The sequence below is a fragment of the Rhincodon typus genome, chromosome 24 (assembly GCF_021869965.1).
Source record: "Rhincodon typus isolate 14 chromosome 24, sRhiTyp1.1, whole genome shotgun sequence".
Classification (NCBI taxonomy): Eukaryota; Metazoa; Chordata; class Chondrichthyes; order Orectolobiformes; family Rhincodontidae; genus Rhincodon; species Rhincodon typus.
The window spans coordinates 22,631,994-22,639,920 of NC_063355.1; positions in this window are offsets into that span (position 1 = coordinate 22,631,994).

A 7,927-nucleotide genomic window follows, 5' to 3' on the forward strand; every position below is an offset into this window, starting at 1 on the left:
TGGCACTCTTACCCAATGCTGAAACGCTTACCCAGTGCTGATTCTTTCTATATCCTGTGCTGACACAAGACTCACTGCTGACTCTCTCTATACCCACTGCTGAGGGTCCTACCTAGAGCTGACATCCTTATATCCAGTGTTGACACTCTTACCCAGTATTGACCCTCTCTATATCCAGTGCTGATTCTCCCTATACCCAGTGCTGACACTCTCTATAACCAATGCTGACACTCACCCAGTGTTGACTCTCTCTATTCCTAGTACTGACACTCTATAGCCAGTGCTGACAATCTTACCCAGTGTTGACACTCTCTATACCCAGTGCTGTCGCTCTCTATACCCAGTGCTGACACCCATACCCAGTGCTGACTCTCTATTTCCACTGCTGACAGTTTACACACAGTGCCAGCACTCACCCAGTGTTGACCTTCTGTATATCCAGTGCTGACACTCTTACCCAGTGATGACACTCTCTATACCCAGTGCTGACACGCTTACCCAGTGATGACTCTCTGTTTCCAGTGCTGACAGTCTATGCCCAGTGCTGGCACACTCCATACCCAATGCTGCCACTCACTATACCCAATGCTAGCACCTGTATGCAGTGCTGACTCTCTCTGTACAGAGTGCTGACACTTTTACCCAGTGCTGATATGCACCTAGTGTTGACTCTCTCTGTACCTAGTGCTGACCAATCTTGCGCAGTGCTGAATCGCTATACTTGGTGCTGACAATCCTACCCAGTGCTGACTTTCTCTGTACCCAGTGCTGACACTCACCTAGTGTTGACTCTCTCTATACCCAGTGTAGACTCTCTCTGTACCCTGTGCTGACACTCCTACCCAGTGCTGAATCTCTCTCTATCCAGTGCTGATACACTTACCAAGTCCTAATTCTTCTCTATACACAGTGCTGACACTCTTACCCACAGCTGGCTCTATTTCCAGTGCTGACAGTCTATACCCAGTGCTGCCACCCTTACTTAGTGCTGACTCTCTCTATACCCAGTGCTGACACTCACCCAGTGTTGACTCTCTGTATATCCAGTGCTGACAATCCTACCCAGTGCTGATTCTCCCTATACCCAGTGCTGACTGTCTCTATACACCATAAGACCATTAGACATGGGAGCAGAAATTAGGCCATTCAGCCCATGAAGTCTGCTCTGCCATTCAATCATGGCTGATAAGTTCCTCAACCCCATTCTCCCTTGATCCCCTTGATAGTCAAGAACTTATCTATCTCAGTCTTAAACGTACTCAATGACTTGGCCTCCACAGCCTTCTGTGGGAGTGAACTCCATAGATTCACCACTCTCTGGCTGAAGAAGTTTCTCCTTATCTTCGTTCTAAAAGGTCTTCCTTTTACTCTACTCGGGTCTTTGTCTCTCCCACCAATGGAAGCATCTTCCCAACATCCACTCTGTCCAGACCATTCAGTACTCAATTAGATCCCCCACATCCTTCTAAACTCCAATGAGTATAGTCCCAGAGTCCTCAAACATTCCTCATATGTTAAGCTTTCCATTCCAGGGACCATTCTCGTGAACCTCCTCTGAACCCGCTCCAGGGCCAGTACATCCTTCCTGAGATATGGGGCCCAAAACTGCACACAATACTCCAAATGTGGCCTGACCAGAGCCTTATAAAGCCTCACTAGTACATCCCTGCTTTATATTCAAGTCCTCTCAAAATAAATGCCAACATTGCATTTGCCTTCCTGACTACTGACTCAACCTGCAAGTTTACCTTGAGAGAATCCTGGACTAGAACTCCCAAGTCTCTTTGCACTTCAGACTTCTGAATTTTCTCCCCATTTAGAAAATAGTACATGCTTTTATTCTTCTTACCAAAGTGCATGACCTCACACTTTCCCATGTTGTACTCCATGTGCCACTTCTTTGCCCACTCTCCTAACCTGTCCAAATCCTTCTGCAGCCTCACCACCTCCTCAATACTACCTGTCCCTCCACCTATCTTTGTATCGTCTGCAAACTTAGCCAGAATGCCCACAGTTCCATCATCTAGATCATTAATGTATAAAGTGAAAAGTTGTAGTCCCAACACTGACCCTTGTGGAACACCACTTGTCACTGGCTGCCATCCTGAGAAAGACCCCTTTATCCCCACTCTCTGCTTTCTGCCAGACAGCCTATCTTCTATCCATGCTAGCACCTTGCCTCTAACACCATGGGCCCTTATCTTACTTAGCAGCCTCCTGTGCGACACCTTGTCAAAGGCCTTCTTGGAGTCCAGGTGTTTAACATCCATTGGCTCTCCTTGGTCTACCCTGCTCGTTACTTCCTCAAAGAATTCTAGCAGATTTGTCAGGCATGACCTCCTCTTGATGAAACCATGCTGACTTTGCCCTACTTTACTATACATTTCCGAATATTCAGAAATCTCATCCTTTACAATGGACTCCAAAATCTTACCCACGACCGAGGTTAGGCTAATCGGCCTGTAATTTTCCGTCTTTTGCCTTACTCCTTTTTTAAACAGGGGTGTCACGTTAGCAATTTTCCAGTCCTCTGGGACCCTCCCTGACCCTAGCGATTCCTGAAAGATCACCACTAACGCTTCCACTATCTCTTCAGCTATCTCCTTTAGAACTCTGGGGTGTAGTCCATCTGGTCTAGGTGATTCATCCACCTTCAGGCCAATCAGTTTTACTAGCACCTTTTCCTTGGTGATGGCCACCATACTCAGCTCTGCCCCCTGACTCTCTTGAATTTTTGGGAGATTACTTGTGTTTTCCACCGTGAAGACTGACGCGAAGTAATTATTCAGTTTCTCACCCATTTCCTTGTTCCCCACTACTATCTCTCCATCATCATTTTCCAGTGGTCCAATGTCCACTTTTGCCTCTATTTTGCCCTTTATATATCTAAAGAAACTCTTACAGTCTTCATTTATATTATGGGCTAGCTTCCCCTCATATTTAATCTTCTCCCTCCTTACTTCTTTTTTTTGTTGCCCGTTGTTGGTCTTTGTAAGCTTCCCAGTCCTCTGGTTTCCCACTGCCCTTCGCCACATTATATGCTTTCTCTTTTGCTTTTATGCTATCCCTGACTTCCTCAGTCAGCCATGGTTGCCTCATCCTCCTTGTACCATGCTTCTTTTTCCTAGGGATAAATTTTTGCTGCGTCTCTTGAATTACTCCCAGAAACTCCTGCCATTGCTGTTCCACTGTCTTTCCTGCTAGGCTCCTCTTCCAGTCAATTCTGCCCAGGTCCTCCCTCATACCTCTGCAGTCGCCTTTATTCAGCTGTAATACCGTTACCTCTGATTCTATCTTCTCCCTCTCAAATTGCAGAATAAATTCTATCATCTTACGATCACTGCCTCCTAAGGGTTCCTTTACCTTAAGCTCCCTTATCAAGTCTGCCTCATTGCACAACACTAAATCCAGTATTGCCTGTTCCCTTGTGGGCTCCAACATGAGCTGCTCCAAAAAGCCATCTCGTAGACATTCCACAAACTCCTTTTCTTGCAATCCACTACCAACGTGATTTTCCCAGTCCACCTGCATATTGAAATCCCCCATGATCACTGTGACTTTGCTTTTCTTACACACCTTTTCTATCTCCTGGTATATCTTGCGCCCCAGCTCCTGACTACTGTTTGGAGGCCTGTACACAACTCCAACTATAGTTTATTTACCTTCGCGGTTCCTCAATTCTACCCACACAGATTCTACACCATCTGACCCTACTTCATTTCTTCCTATTGATTTAATTTCATTTCTCACTAATAAGGCAACCCCACCCCCTTGGCCCACCTGCCTATCTTTTCGATAGGATGCATATCCTTGGATATTCAGTTCCCAATCCTGATCCCCTTGTAGCATGTCTCCGTGATGTCTACCACGTCATACCTGCCAGTTTCGATCTGCGCCACAAGCTCATTTACCTTATTCCTTATACTGCGTGCATTCAGATATAACACCTTCAGTCCTGTATTAACCCTCCCTGTTCTCATTTTCATTAGTTTTTCCAGTGTTTGATTGCTAGCCCTTTCCAAACACTGTGTCCTATTTGTGTCTTTGCTGGAGACTTTAATAACCTCTCCTGAGTTCTCCTTCCCTGTAATTTCTTTCATATTTTTCCACATAGTTGAATCCACCACTACAGATGTTAACCTGCTGCTTTGTTTCCCACTGGGACAAGTTTCACCATTCCCTTCCCCTCCGCTTTCTAGTTGAAAGTCCTGTTGACCAGCCTATTTACCCTTTTCGCTAGAACGTTGGTCCCAGATCGGTTCACGTGGAGACCATCCCAGCGGTACAGATCCCTCCTGTTCCAATACTGATGCCAGTGACCCATGAAAAGGAACCCCTCTTTCCCGCAACACTCTTTTAGCCATGTGTTTACTTCCCTTATTCTCATGTCCCTCTGCCAATTAGCACGTGGCTTGGGCAGCAATCCGGAGATTATAACCTTGAGGACCTGTTCTTTAATTTGGTGACTAGCTCCTGATAATCTCTGAACAGGTCCTCTTTCCTAGTCTTGCCTACGTTGTTTGTTCCGGCGTGGACCACAACAACTGGATCCTCTCCCTCCCGCTCCAATATTCTTTCCAGCCAGTCAGAGATATCCCTTACCCTGGCACTGGGCAGGCAACACACCATGCGGGACTCTCGATCCTGGTTGCAAAGGATACTATCTATCCCCCTAATTATAGAATTCCCTACAACTACCACCTGTCTTTTTGTTCCCCCCTCTTGAATGGCCTCCCATACCACAGTGCAGTGGTCAGTTGTCTCATCCTCCCTGCAGCCCCTTTCCTCATCCACACAGGGAGCAAGTACCTCGTACCTGTTGGACGAGGTCAAGAGATGAGGCGCCTCTGTTCCTGACTGCAGCATCCCTCTACCTGCCTCGCTTATGTTGACTCTCTCTATTCAGTGCTAACACTCTTACCCAATGTTGACTATCTATTTCCAGTGCTGACACTCCTACCCAGTCCTGATTCTCTCTATACCCAGTGCTGACACTCCTACCAGTGCTGATTCTCTCTCTATCCAGTGCTGACACTCTTACCAAGTGATAACTCTTCTCTATACCTAGTACTGACACTCTTAAGCAGAGGTGACTCTATTTCCAGTGCTGACAGTCTATACCCAGTGCTAGCACACTCTATACCTAGTGTAGACTCTCTCTGTACCCAAGTGCTGAGACTCCTACCCAGTGCTGACTCACTCTATACCCAGTGCTGACACTCACCCAGTGTTGACTTTCTGTATATCCAGTGCTGACACTCTTAGCCAGTGCTGATTCTCTCTGTACCCAGTGCTGACACTCTATACCCAATGCTGATTCTCCCTATATCCAGTGCTGACTCTCTCTATACACCATGCTGACTCTCCTTATCCAGTGCTGACACTCTTACCAAGTGCTAACTCTTTCTACACCCAGTGCTGATTCTCTCTATACCCAATGCTGACACTCTCTATACCCAGTGCTGATTCTCCATATACCCAGGGCTGATTATTTCTATACCCAGTGCTGACTCTCTCTATACCCAGTGCTGACAGTCTATACCCAATGCTGACTCTCTCTACACGCAGTGCTGGCACTCTTACCCAATGTTGACTCCCTATTTCGAGCCCTGATTCTCTCTATACCCAGTGCTGACTCTCTCTATACCCAATACTGATTCTCCCTATACCCAGTGCTGACACTCACCTAGTGTTGACTCTCTCTATACCCAGTGCTGACACTCTATACCCAGTGTAGACTCTCTCTGTACCCAGTGCTGACTCTATCTATTGCCAAATGCTGACACTCCTACCCAGTGCTGACTCTCTCTATATCCAGTGCTGACTCTCCTCCTATCCAGTGCTGATACTTTTACGAAGTGCAAACTCTTCTCTATACATAGTGCTGACACTCTTACCCAGAGATGACTCTCTATTTCCAGTGCTGACAGTCTATACCCAGTGCTGACTCTCTCTGTACACCATGCTGACTCTCTCTATCCAGTGATGACATTCTTACCCAATGTTGACTCTCTATTTCCAGTGCTGATTCTTCCTATACCCAGTGCTGACTTTCCCTATACCCAGTGCTGACAGTCTATACCCAATGCTGACTCTCTCTATACACATTGCTGGCACTCTTACCCAATGTTGACTCCCTATTTCGAGCACTGATTCTTTCCATACCCAGTGCTGATTCTCTCTATATCCAGTGCTGACTCTCTCTATACCCAATACTGATTCTCCCTATAACCAGTGCTGACAGTCTATACCCAGTGTAGACTCTCTCTGTACCCTGTACTGACTCTTGCTATACCCAGTGCTGACTCTCTCTATTCCCAAATGCTGACACTCCTACCCAGTGCTGACTCTCTCTCTATCCAGTGCTGATACTCTTACCAAGTGCAAACTCTTCTCTATACATAGTGCTGACACTCCTACACAGAGTTGACTCTCTATTTCCAGTGCTGACACACCTACCCAGTGCTGACCCTCTGTCTATCCAGTGCTGACTCTCTCTCTACCCAGTGCTGACATTCTTACCAAGTACTAACTCTCTCTATACCCAGTGCTGACACTATACCCATTGCTGATTCTCCATATACTCAGTGCTGATACTCTTACCCAGTGTTGACTTTCTATATATCCAGTGCTAACAATGTTACCCAATGTTGAATCTCTTTATTCCAGTGCTGACAGTCTATACCCAGTGCTGATTCTCTCTATACCCAGTGCTGATACTCTCTACACCCGTTGCTGATTCTCCATATACTCAGTGCTGATTCTATCTATACACTGTGCTGACTCTCTATCCAGTGCTGACACTCACTCTGCCCAGTGCTGGCACCCTTACTCAGTGCTGACTCTCTCCATACCCAGTACTAGCACTGTTACCCAGTGTTGACACTCTGTATATCCAGTGCTGACACTCTTACCCAGTGCTGACTCTCCCTATACCCAGTGCTGACTCTCTCTATACCCTGTGCTGACTTTCTCTCTATCCAGTGCTGACACTCTTACCAAGTGCTAACTCTCTCTATCCCCAGTGCTGACAGTCTATATCCAGTGTTGACTCTTTGTTTTTAGTGCTGACAGTCTATACCCAGTGCTGACTCTCTATTTCCAGCGCTGGCACAGTCCATACCCAGTGCTGGCACTCACTATAACCAGTGCCGGCATTCTTACTCAGGGCTGACACTAACCCAGTGCTGGCAATCCTACCCAGTGCCAACTCTCTATATCCAGTGCTGACACTCAATATAGAGTGCTGATACCCTTATCCAGTGCTGGCACTCTCTATATCCAGTACTGATACTCTTATCCAGGTCTATATCCAGTGATGATACCTTGTACCCAGCGCCGCTGCTCCCCATACCCAGTGCCGACTCTCCCCTTGCCCAGCGTCAACTCTCCCTGTGTCCAGCGCTGGCTCTCCCTGTGCCCAGCAGTGACTCTCCCCGTACCCAGCGCTGACTCTCCCTGTGTTCTCCCCGTGCCCAACGCTGACTCTCCCCATGCTCTCCCCGTGCATAGCGCTGACTCTCCCTGTGCTCTCCCCATGCCCAGCAGTGACTGTCCCCGTGCTCAGCGCTAACTCTCCCTGTGCTCTCCCTGTACCCAGTGCTGACTCTCCCCATGCCCAGTGCTGACTCTCCCTGTGCCCAGTGCTGACTCTCCCTGTGCTCTCCCCATGCCCAGTGCTGAATCTTCCCGTGCTCTCCCCGTGCCCAGGGGCCAACTCTCCCCGTGCCCAGCGCTGGCTCTCCCTGTGCCCAGCAGTGACTCCCCCCGTACCCAGCGCCGACTCTCCCTGTGTTCTCCCCGTGCCCAGTGCCGACTCTTCCCGTGTTCTCCCTGTGCCCAGTGCTGACTCTCGCCATGCCCAGTGCTGACTCTCCCTGTGCCCAGCGCTGACTCTCCCCGTGCCCAGCGCTGACTCTCCCTGTGC